Here is a 12,702-nt window from a genome sequence, read left to right on the forward strand (position 1 = left end):
TCTTGTGACCACAGACTCTCAGCATGTGCTTCATAGTGGGGGAGAGAGCAGAAGCCAAAGGTGACACAATCAATGAGTTACCCCATCAAAGATCACAACACAATGAGCACACCTGGGCACAGCCCTGTTCACACTCAGCTCTCACAGCCTCATCTTGTCCCACCAGATACACACAGTACAGTGACACAGATTCTGGAAGGTTCTCCATCTGCCATTTAGTTCTTCAAAAAACAAACAAACAAACAAACAAACAAAAAACTCCAAGTATTCTCAATCCATCAATGTAACAAGCAATAAACCCTGAAGTGAAGATGTTAAGAATCCAGGTCCCATTCAGATTCTTATTCTCAGAGTGGAAATGAGGAGCTGCAGCTCAGGGCAGCATGGAGCTGACAGGATGCAGATGTCCCTTAGTGTTTGGCTGGACCAGCAAGGTTGGCTGTGAAAGGGAACACAGGGCAGGGCAGGGACAGGGTCCTGGTGTGCAGGGCAGGCTGGGCTCCAAAATTCTTCACACTGAGACCATAGGATCACAGGGAACTGCCACAGACCTCCTGAGTGGTGTATGGGGGTCTCTGGAAGGAGGGTCCTCGAAGCTAGGTGGGTAAGGATCCAGCAGTTACAAACAGAAACAAACACAGACGCAGTATAAAACTCAGGGTCTGAGTGTATTTTACAGTTCTCAAGCAGGGGTTTTTAAACATTAAAGGAGCAAATATTACAGCACTTTGAAGATGTGTACAGTGAAGCAATCACAAATACCATCATTACCATTATGCACAGTAAAGCACAAAAACCAAGCAAACATTACAACTCTGTAAAGATGTGTTCAGTGAATCACAAACAGAACAGGTGACATCATGAGGAGTAGAAATGATTGAAGTATAACAACTCTAAAAGAATATTGGCAGTGGGGCAGTCATCCAAGGCTACTGGCATATGTTCAAGACATGTTAATAAATCTTTATGGTCAATTATTATTTAACATCTAATGCCTGATTTTTTTCAGTGCTTAAATTTAAACTAGGTTAATTCTTTTTATTTAAGGCTTTCTTTACCACATGCCAAAGCCCACCTCTGATAACACACATGTAGCCACATGAAATTTTATTGTTGGAAAAGTTCTTATCTGTCATAATACTATTATATAATTTTGTAAATAATTTCTAAACTAAAGCGTTGGTTTCCCCAGATAAAGTCATGTTAGTGACCCCATCTCTAGGGATGGTTTCTAACCATTACTTTCACATAAGATTTTAGCCTAGGCTACCAGGAACATGTAAATAAGAAAAGGAATAAGAGAAAACAAAATAAAGCAATGGCCATGAGAACTAAGGCTCAATATAATGCTCTGGCCAAGAATTCCACAACTGGTTCCAGGAGGCCTCCTTCTTTTGAAGTTTGCACCTTAGTCTCTGGAACTTGTCACATAGATGCTACTGGGGTTGGTGTGACAGAGAATATGAGACACCATTTTCTAAAGAAAGCTGATGTCTAAAGACTCTTGATGTCACAGGAGAGACCTGAACACACTGGCTGTCACTCAGTCCACTCCAGGCAGCTGTCTTCATGCTAGAGAATGAGAGTCATGAACCATCACTGTGAAGTCAACATCCCAACAACCCACAGCTCACTCACATGGGATTCTGGGAGTCCCTGAAACCCAATCATATCCACATTGCCCCTCCCCAATTAGGCCCCAGAGTGTCACCTTTACAATCTAGGAGAGAGATATCAGAGCTCTGGGGTCTGTCCCTGCCTAGGGTAAAACAAAACAAATGTATACGTACATGTAAATGTATGTATTCATATCACAGTACAACTCAGGCTCCCAGGAGATTACTCTGAAGAAGCTATTATGGATTCCCAGAGCGCCTAACATCTCCAGCTTCACTCTAATGGCCTCAGGACAATCCTGTCCCCCACACTAACCTGGATCCTGAGCGTAGTCTCTTACTTTTCCACCTGTTGAGACGAAAAGCAGTGAGAGATCAAGGATGATCTTGACTCTAGGAAATTCCCAGAACTGACAGCAGACCCAGTTGGAGACAGTAGCAATGAGGGGTGTGGCTATGTTTCCCATTAATGAGCAGAGCACTTTCTAAAGCAGGCTGAGAGAAAACTCAGACCCTGCCCTTTCCTACCTGTGTGTCTCCTCCTCATCATCACAAAAGCCACCACAGCTCCAATGATGATCACAGCTCCAACAACAACCAGAACAGCAATGATTACCATGTTGGAGACAGTGTATGGAGGAGGCTCTGGGAAAGACAGGTACAGGAAATGAAGGTGAGGGTCATGACCTTAGCTCTCAGCCCTGACCAGCTCAAGGTCTGCAGAAGGGCTCCAGCTTTCCCTGACCCCAGTTCAGCACCCACACCCTCCTTACCCCATCTCAGGGTGAGGGGCTCAGGCAGCCCCTCATGTTCCACATGGCATGTGTACTTCTGCTCCTTCCCAAGAGGCACCACCACAGATGCCCACTTCTGGAAGGTTCCATCCCCTGCAGGCCTGGTTTCCACAAACTCCATGTCCTGGGTCAACTCCTCCCCATTCAACTGCCAGGTCAGGGTGATGTCAGCAGGGTAGAAGCCTAGGGCCCAGCACCTCAGGGTGACTTCACCTTCAGATCTGGGATGATGGGTTACATGTGCATTTGGGGGATCTGTGTGGAACATTTAAGAAATAACACGATTAACATGACAAACTGAAACTACACAAGACACAATTAAACCAATAATAACAGTGAACTGTGTGTCTGTTTGACAATTCAACTGTCATTGCACTAGTGACCAAAAGCAGAGCTGGTCCCCTCAGCACAGAACTGCACATTTTCTTTTGGGACTCAGAAGCTAAGAGGGAATCCACATGAGCCAGTGGGTCACCATGGCTATCCTTATGTGATGTTCAATAGCATGAGAGAAGTAGTCAAAGAAGGGAAGAGGGAATGGAAAAAAGTAATTTATTATGTGTTTGAGTTCATATCAAAATTAGGGTCATATGCTACTTGAAGGGTCCCATCAGTGAGACTCAACCACTGTGGTCATCTTGCTGACCAACATTAACTTTCAGTCCAAGAGAACAGCCATCACAAAGTGTGTAGCCAGAGAAAATGACTCTCAGTCCCTGCCTCTGGGGGACAAGGTACAGGTGTTTTATGCAGGACCCTTGGAGTGATCTGTGGACCCCAGTGCAGCGCTCACTGGAACACAGTGGGCTCACAGGGTTTGTGGATCTTCCCTCTCACTCCAGCCCTGGATTGCAGAAGACCCTGTTTCTCAGAGTCCAAGTCCTGATTCACTGGGGGGAGCACTGTAACTTGTGGGGCAGAGGAAGAGCAGGAGGCTTCTGGATGTTTAGTTCTGACAGGAAACACTCTAAGTTCACAAGAATCTCTACTTTAACTAGAACTCTGATTTATCTTGTCTAATTATCCAGGATAGCGGCCTCCCCTGGCACCTGTGTAGACTGATACAAATGATAATACAAGGGCAGGGAGAAACAGGATCACTCCAATGCAGACAAAAACTGACTAGAAACAAATAACACCTTCAAAAAAAAAAAAAGTAAAGAAAAATGAAAGAAGAAAAAGAAAAGAGAGAAAAAAAAGAAAAAGAAATTCCATGATTTATATTCTTCCAGGGTACCCCATAAGGGCTCATGTGACCATTCAGCCGTGCAGGAATAGAGAGAATTGGGTTGTGGAAGGGATGCAAACCCCACAGACAGGGAGAGATCAGTGAGAATGTATTCTTTGGAAAATTTTAGAGACTGGTCAAATTAGCCTAGGTTAGGGAGTCCATGTCTGTTATCAGGTAAAGGTGACTTCCTGTCTTGAGGTGTAAGGGCTGACACACTCAGCAGGACAGGAGTCAGTGTCCACACACAGTGAGTATGGGCAGAGAACCTGGCCTGGGAGAGGCCATGGCTGACAGAGGCTACAGGGGAACTGAAGGGAGCAGCTGTTGTTACTTCAGGGAAATTCTCCCCTTCCCTCCTGAGACAGCCTGGGTACTGTCCAGGGAGAAGGCTGAGCCCTGGGAGAGTCAGTGCAGTCACTGTGATGAGGGATCAGGAGACCCAGGGACACTCTCTCCCCTCTGAGACAGGGGCATCACCCCAGCTGAGGGTTTCTTCTTCCCCAGGACTGAGCCCCAGCCCGAGGGCAGAGGGAGGAGCTGCCCGTGGCCCCATCACCTTTGCGCAACAGAGTTGCATTCCCGAACTTCAGGTATCTGTGGAGCCAGTTCAAGCACTCGCCCTCAAGGTAGGTCCTGCGCATCTCTGCAAGTTCAAACAGCTCCAACTTGCGTCGGGTCTTCAGCGCCGCCAGGTCCGCCGCTGTCCACGTTATCAGATCCTCGTTCAGGGCGAGGTAATCGAGGCCATCGTAGGCAGACTGTTCATACCCTCGGAGTAGGCTCCCGTCTGGTCCCAGGTCACAGCCAACCAACCACTGGAAGGTGTGAGAGCCTGCGGGATCCCGCGGTCAGCCCCGCCCACCCGCCCCGCTCCCGCCCACCCGCCCCGCTCCCGCCCACCCGCCCCGCTCCCGCCCACCGGCCCCGCTCCCGCCCACCTGCCCTGGCCTCCACCACCTGCCCCGCCCTAACCCCAGACTACACTTCTGTCCCCTGCTGCCTGGCCTACCCGGCCCCGCCCACCTGCGTACTCAACCAAACTGAAAGGGAAACCGAAGGAAGGTGGGTTCTGCTCCAGAACCCCTGACTTGGGACCCTGGAGGTCTCTGGCTCCTGTGTCCGGACGTGGAGGGGTCGTGACCTCCTACCTGGGGTCACTCACCGCCCTTGCTCTGGTTGTAGTAGCGCAGCGCGGTCCTCAGGCTCCATCGGAAACTCTGCTCATTTTCCTTGGCGATCTGCGTGTTCCGCTCCCAATACTCCGGCTCCTCCTGCTCCATCCAGGCCGCCCGCGGCTCCATCCTCGGATTCTCCGCGTCGCTGTCGAAGCGCACGAACTGCGTGTCGTCCACGTAGCCGACGATAATGAATCGGGGCTCCCTGAAGCCCGGCCGGGATACGGCGGTGTGGAAATACCGCAGCGAGTGTGAGCCTGGGGGCGGCGCGCGGTGAGACCCCGACCTCCACCCGGGGCCCCGACCAGGTGCCCGCGCCGGGAGGGGAGCAGGGCGCGGGGCTCGGGACGCGGGTGGAGAAGGGGCTGAGGGTCTGTTGGGCGACATGGGGACGCGGCTTCCCCGTTGCCGCCCCCGCCCCTCCCTGCAGACGCTGTTTCCCTCCTGACCCCACACTCACCCGCGCGGGTCTCAGTCAGTTTCAGCGAGGCCGCCAGCAGCAGGAGCAGCATTCGCGGCGCCATTGCCCCCATCTGGAATACCGGGCAACTGAGGCCCTTGGCTGCGTGGACTTTATAACCAGCGCCCACAGAGTAGCTGGTTGGTTTCCCAGGATCCTGCCACCCAATGGAAATGAGACCTGCCAGATAATTTCTGCTATCTCAGGAGGTCAGATCCCCAGGAGCTATAAAGTGGTGCTGCTCCAGGGCAAGGGAGGGGCAGGAGCTGAGCTGCAGGAGAGGGTGGTGTCTGCAGGGAGCCCAGTGAGGCCCTTGTGCACCTGTGTCTTACTGAGGGTTTCCATTGCTGTGATAAGACCCCATGACCAAAAGCAACTTGAGAAAGAAAGGGTTTATTTCAGTTTACACTTCCACATCACAGTCTATCATTGAAGAGATTCAGGGCAGGACCTTGAGAGGATTCTAAGTAGGAACTGAAGCAGAGACCATGAGGACCAGTGCTAATAGTTTTGTAGCTCATGGCTTGCTCAGCCTGCATTCTTATACAATCTGTGATCACCAGCCAAGACCACCTGCAGTGGGCTGAGCCTTTCCATACTGATCATTAATAATAATTTTTAAAATGCCTTATAGACTTTCCAAAAAGCGCCCTGGATGGAAGCAATTTCTCAATTCCAGATCCTCTTCTTATATATGTCTCAGTTGGTGTGGAGTTGAGAAAATGCAAACAGCACAGCCTCCTGTTGCAGGGTCACTCAGTGAGAGCTGAGGGAGGAGGATGTGTGAGTTCCTCCCCCTGCTGAGCCAGGGACCTGCCCTGTGGATGGAGGCCCCATGGTAAAACAGTGGGAATGCAAGGAATGGGAGCACAGTGGGTTCCAGCTCCATTCCTGCCCCTCAGTCCTGAGGACCTGTCTCTCCCTTGCCTGTGTTTCACAATATTTATATAACCTCAGGAGGGACTGATAAAGTCAGGGCAAGGGAGGAGATGGGGAGAGAAATAGGGACAGTTTCTTACCTCAGAGCAGGGTAATCAGATTTTGGAGAGACTGAGGAGAGGTAGGTAGGTAGTTAGTTTGCAGATATACAGACATTCAGATAGACAGAGAATTAAAAGGGAATGAGAAGCGCTCTTCCACTCTTTGGACATTGACAATTTCCCTTCTTGCTCAGACTTCATGCAGTTTTAGGTCCTGCTCCAACAGACACCTGCCCAGCTGGGGAAACATTCAGGGCTGACCCTGTGGGGCTTGTTAGAGTTCTTGCATGGATCAGAGAACCATGGGGTTTTGCAAATGTTACACAACACAACAGACTTCATGTGAGAGATTTATTGGGGGTGGGTAGTGAGTATGGAAGAGAAAAAGAGGCAGCTGTGGAGACCTGAGCTGGATAAGGGTACACAACTTGTGGCCACAGTAGAAATGTGTCACATTTGGTGGCTGATGATGATGTGGCTTCTGGCACTGAGAGGCTGAAAGCAGGCTGGTTCTGGAATGTGGGTGGTCATTGGTTGACAGACATCCCTTCTTATTATTTACTATATATGGTAAGAAAATAGAAAGGGGTGTCTGGTGGCAGAAATGGGGTTACTGAGCTCTTTAGAATCTTCCTGTTGTCTGGGGGGCGTCAACATCTTTGGGGACCCAAGAAAGCTGGGGTGCTGGGTAGGTTCAAAAAAGCATGCTGTTCCCTCACTGTCCAGGCTCTGCAGGACCATCTGCAGCTGGGGAATGCAGATGCATCTTTCAGTTGAACCATCATGGGGCAGGTGCTTTGAAGCTGTCTGGCATGCAGAGTTTGAGGAAACACCTGGAGCTAGCTTTTTACTGAAGCCTATCAGTATATATAAGGATCAGAAGGTAATGTTAAGGAGGTTAGAATAATTTTTTTTCTTTAGGATTAATGTTTTAAATGCTTAGGCCTATTAGTTGGGGGTGGGGCATCCCAAGACCACAGAACAGGAGAGGAAAACCCCACCCTTAGGACTAAGCTGAACAAGCAGCAGGTGAAACAGGCTGTTGATTGACTGTTCTTATCTGGAGTCCATTTGACCTGTGAGAGGTGGATTCAAGTAGATTCTTTGAATCTTAAAAGAATTTTAAAAGTTTAGAAAATGAGATAAATTTTAGACATGTAAACATACCACTGTGGGTTCTGTGCTGAACTTCACATTGTAAAAACGGCAGCAGACTCATGCCTTTGAATCTTAGTAAAAGTTTGTGGTCTCCGAAAGTGGGTTTGGAGGTAAAAGCATGAAGATTCCTACCTCTATCCAGAACACAGGGTGTATACACATTGGACAGATGTTTTTAGCTCAGTGAAAAGCACTTTTAAGTCCATGCTTAGAAGACAACCATAGGAAATTCATAATCTTGAGCTTGCGACTATAATAGCAATTACTGACTATCATAGCTAGATCAATAACTCATCAGAACTCCATTGATGAATGTTAAAACTCTGAAATTTTTAGATCTTAATGTAACAATAGCATAGAGAGGGAAGATCTAAAACATTTTTCATTTTTACATACACCTTAAATCACTTTCTTATACCTCTACAAACTGCATTTATACATCTTAAATCACCTCCTTAGACCTTTATATATTGCATTTAAAACACTTTTGACTTTTATAAGTCCCGTTCAGAGATCTGAAAGCACACTTTTAAGATCATTGTAACGTACTTAACATTTCATATCCTTAGAAGTACATAAACTTTACATTTTTTCTATCCAATTATTCACCACAAGACACAGGTGGTTGGTTACTGAGAGCAAACATCCTGGTAAAACAACTTCCTTTACATAAAGGAATAGTAAAACGTTACATTGAGATCTGTTGTGTGAATTTTTCTCTTCTTAGAACCTGGTAACAATGTGATCAGTGTCAGACCCAGTAGCAACTCTAGGAAAGTGTCCATAATTTTTACACATGCAGAGAACTGAGAAGCACCTGAAGCCTGTGCTGTTGCTCGCTGAGAAACTGACAAAGCTCTCCCTAGTCCACACCACCAGAGATCTGAGAAGGATGAATTTCTCCTGAGAAAACAGGAAGTACAGATCAAGCAGTTTCCAAATCTATTAAAAATGACAGACTTATCTGTTACCTAGACAACCACTGACTTAGTCTTAATTTCATTGGGGACAGAGGACCCAGGGCAACCTCAGTCTTCCCTGCCCAGTCCAGAAGATCCAAAGCAAGGCCATCAACTCCCCAGTGTCCTGCTTGTCCACAGTTTGGACACGGTCCTGTTGACAGACAAGATGAAAGGCAGGTTTTCACCCAGGCGGTCTGGCTTTGTCACCTTTAAAGCAAGCTCCAAGTGGAGTTCTTCTCCACCCCATCACCATCTGAGAAGAACTGGGGGTCACTTCTAGTAGCTGGGGGTGTTGGTCATAGTAATCTATTTCCATCATTTTAAATGCCATATTCAGCAGATCTATGAAAAATTTTGATGACTGTTAGCTACTTAGTATAGCTACACTGAACAAACTTACCTTGTTTTTAGTAACTTGTTTTAGGCTTAACTTAGGAAACACACTGGAGGTTAAACAAACCTTGTTCTGTTCTTAACTTGCCTGTGTTAATTGTCCTCCACAGTGTACAGTGAGTCAGTAACTTATATATGATTAAGATTTTAAAAAAAGATTTATTTATTTTATTCATATGAATACACTGCAGCTGTCCAGACACACCAGAAGAGGGCATCAGATCCCATTACTGATGGTTGTGAGCCACCATGTGGTTGCTGAGAATTGAACTCAGGACTCTGAAAGACCAATCAGTGCTCTTAACCAGTGAGCCATCTCTCCAGCCCCAAGATTTTATAACTTTATCTCTGTTAAGTTTGAGCCTTAGTAATTTCGGTTGAATATCCTTTATCATCTAAATTAAACATAAATGCCTTAAACTTTAGCCATAAGAGACTGGTGTCTTTTATAGTTTACCATTACAGAATAACACAGTTTTTGTATGACTCAGTTTCTCAAAATAGACAAACCTTAACAAGATGAGCAAGGACAAAAAGCTAGACAATTATTGATGTGAAGTTGAGTAGATCTTAGAGATATAGAACGTATTAATCAGTATTCCTTATTCAAATATAACTGGCTGGCTGGAGAGATGGCTCAAAAGTGAAGAGCACTGGCTGCTCTTCCAGAGGATCCAGGTTCAATTCCCAGCAACCACACTGCAGGTCACAGTGGTCTGTAACAATAGTTCCAGGGATCTGACACAATCACAAAGACATGAATGCATACAATGCTCATATGCTCATAACATAAGATTTTAGAATAAAATGCATTCCTTATTCATCAAACATGTGTTGTGCTTATCTACATTTTATAGCACCTGGGTGCTAAGCAGTTAGCAAAGACATAGGAGGATAGGCATCCATATTATAGCAGTGTTTGCTAATTCAAGAAGATCCTTATAAAATTAAATTTTTATTATCGCATACAGTATATTCTAAACCAGAGTTGAATCACATATGCAGTTTGTTGTAACAAATGTAACCTTAAATTTATATCTTCATATAAAATTTATACCAATCAGAAATACTTGAGAGTTGTGGGTACTTCTTTAGTCTTCAAAGAGATAGAATGACATACAGAAATCTCATGAGGACAAAAACATTTTATGGTTATTATTTGGTGACATGTGGTGAAGTGATGATGTTAATGAACTCACATGGCATCTACTCTTTAACCTTAGTAAGGACTCTGCCAGTCATATGGCAACTTAGATACTGATGATGTCATCAGCCCAGATGAAGGAGAGACACAAAGTCGCTGTCTTGAAACATCTCTTTTCACAGTCTGTTGTTTTAAAAACAAAATCCCAGTCACTCAGTTTTACCAATGAAGACAAAGGGGCCATGTGCTGGGGTGAAAACCTGCTGGCTAAGTGAGGCAGAGAAAAAAATCTTTCTACTCCACCAAGGTCTCAGAAGGCTCCTCCTCCTCCTCCTCCTCCTCTTCCACACTGTCTTCAATTCCCTCCAACTCATTGTCCCTCCTTTCTATTTTCTGTGTTTCCTATGTTCACCCTGTCAACTGGTTGCATGCTGTGCCTCTTGACCTATGGTTGAGTTTAATTAATATTGTTTACAGAAATCTCTTGGCTTAAAGGTGTCTGTTAGGGCTGTGCAACTCCACAAGCAGAAACAGATTTTTCTGTTCCAAGTTCAGAATCTTGGGCTACACAATGCAATTAAATATCCTGCCACATTTTCCCTTTTGTCTGAATAATAACTATTTCTCTAATATCAATAAACTAAATCCTGCTATCTGCTAAGAATTACATTCACAATGTCCAGTCCTCTTGTATTTGGCAAGTTTGGAGAAAGTATTCCACTATCTATCTAATCTTGTTGAGTGCAATTCAAAACACTTTCTGTCATAACTTATATTTAGCAACCTAAAAACCTCTTTTTAAACCTTAAAACATTTTCTTAAATCCTCAGCAATTTAGGCTTAACTGTGAAAGTGAACCCCATCAGAGACCTGAGGAGAATGAGTGTTATCAACATAGACAGGAAGTCCAGAACAAGCAACTTCTAAAACTGTAAAAATGACAGAGACTGCTGGCTGCCTGGATAGTCACCAGGCTTCCTCTGGAAGTTTGGGGCATCCATGTTTCCAGGCTACTGGCCCAGAACATCTGACAGATTGTTCTTCAAAGCAGGAAGCATGAGGGTCTTCATCTCTATGCAGTCCTGGCAGAGTTCAGCACTTGACCTCCTGTTCTTTCTTTGTCCAGTTTGGACAGTGTTCTGTCTGCAGCTGAAGCAAGGGCAGTTCCTTGCCCAGTGCCAGCTTGCCACGTTTGAAGCAAACTCCATAAGGAAGTTCTTCAATTCTCATCAACTTCTTTGAAGTAGTATGGGTGTGCTGCCAGGAGCTGACACATCTCATTCTTAAAAAAAAAAAAAAAAAAAAAAAAGCCTTAAATAAATAAAACATCTTTAATTGCTATATTTTGTAGATCTCTGAGGTTTTTGAAGACTAGTACCTTACAATACCAAACTAACAAAATTTTATTAATTGAATGTTAACTTGCATTTTAAAGATTTCTTAAACTGTTTGAAATGGGACGAGTACTTCCCCCTGCAGTATAAGAATTACATAGGTACCTTAATACTATGTAGTTGATCCATAGTATGTTGTAACCAAAATATAACCTTACTTTGTACCAATATACAAGATCTATATGGATATGAGCAAATACGACATTAATTCTGTATCAATATACAAAGATCTATCCCAATGTAATCAAATACAACCTCAATTTTGTGTCATCATAGAAAGATCTAAGCCATAGTAAGCTAATATAATTTTGTAACAATATACAATAATTGTGTATCAATATACAAAGTAGTATATAAGAACAGATTGAATAATTTACCCCTGTTTCCTATTATCCATATATTATTCCAATATCTCCCTTTTCTTGTCTATGTAAAAAAGATTTTAAATGTAACACAGTAAAACTGTTTTCAATAATGAAGCTCTTTCTGCCAAGCTTCCCACACTGTCCAGCTTGGTTGAATTTGCAGTCTCAGGACTCCGTATTTTTGAGTTCAGAGTTCTATACAATGTCCATGTCGGTTTCTTATGAACACAGGAATTTGAATATCCTGAGGAGTTTGTAGTCTGAAGCGGATCACTGGGTGGTGTTTGCTACTTTAGCAGCAATCCTATCTATGTAGAACATAGCAGTCAACCCAAAGGTGTCCACTGTTTGCACAGGACCTGGCAGCAGAAGAGTCAGGGGGCAGTTTATCCCAGTAGTCAGTGTTAGCACAGTCCAGGTGAATTTGCAGTCAGTGGGCTGTGTCATCCTTCTTCTTGGAAACCTAAAAGGTTACTGTTAGGAATTCTAAAAACCTTATTCATTTTAAATGCTATAGTCAGCACATCTCAGAAAGGTTTCAGAACCACTCTCTCTTAAGTACATTCAAGGTACATAAACCTTGTTTCTAGTTACTTGCTTGAGAGTAAAACCTGTAAACACACACAGGAAGCAAGATTAAGATGATTTCTAGAATTAGTTTCTACTCTGTATGACGCTGGTATGATGATAGAGAGTTTATGTATGCAGAATATTCTTATAGAAGTTGTTGTAATATTCATATCCTAAGAAAAGTGTTAGAGAGAAACTGAAAACCAAAACACTATGAGATTGGTGGCAATAGAACAGTCCCTTACTTCCTGTTTTTCTCTGTCTCATACCAAGTGGTTCTTCTGATATGAGACGGAGATGTTGGACTTTCCTTTAACAATCATGTGTGGGTTTATAGAAGGAGAGACCCATGCTCTAAGGCCAAAATGCAGGTTAATTAATGTTTAACTGAGATCATATAAAGATCATTTGCCACTTCTGTCTGTAGAGGGCAGAAGAGACATGAGGGAGGGAGGTAATA

The 12,702-nt window shown here is 44.6% G+C and overlaps 1 pseudogene across 1 annotated transcript; it reads right to left on the reverse strand.

Moving 5' to 3' along the window:
* Positions 1 to 1,630: 1,630 nt before the first annotated feature.
* On the reverse strand, positions 1,631 to 5,418 carry LOC110288692 (H-2 class I histocompatibility antigen, Q7 alpha chain-like; annotated as a pseudogene). The gene is made up of 7 exons (XR_015045944.1): positions 5,277 to 5,418; positions 4,804 to 5,073; positions 4,198 to 4,473; positions 2,390 to 2,665; positions 2,145 to 2,261; positions 1,933 to 1,965; positions 1,631 to 1,759 (listed from the first exon to the last, which is right to left on the reverse strand). The product of XR_015045944.1 is annotated as an H-2 class I histocompatibility antigen, Q7 alpha chain-like (transcript).
* Positions 5,419 to 12,702: the final 7,284 nt, after the last annotated feature.

The sequence above is a fragment of the Mus caroli genome, unplaced genomic scaffold (assembly GCF_978045245.1).
Source record: "Mus caroli unplaced genomic scaffold, Mus_caroli_1 scaffold_18, whole genome shotgun sequence".
Taxonomy (NCBI): domain Eukaryota; kingdom Metazoa; phylum Chordata; class Mammalia; order Rodentia; family Muridae; genus Mus; species Mus caroli.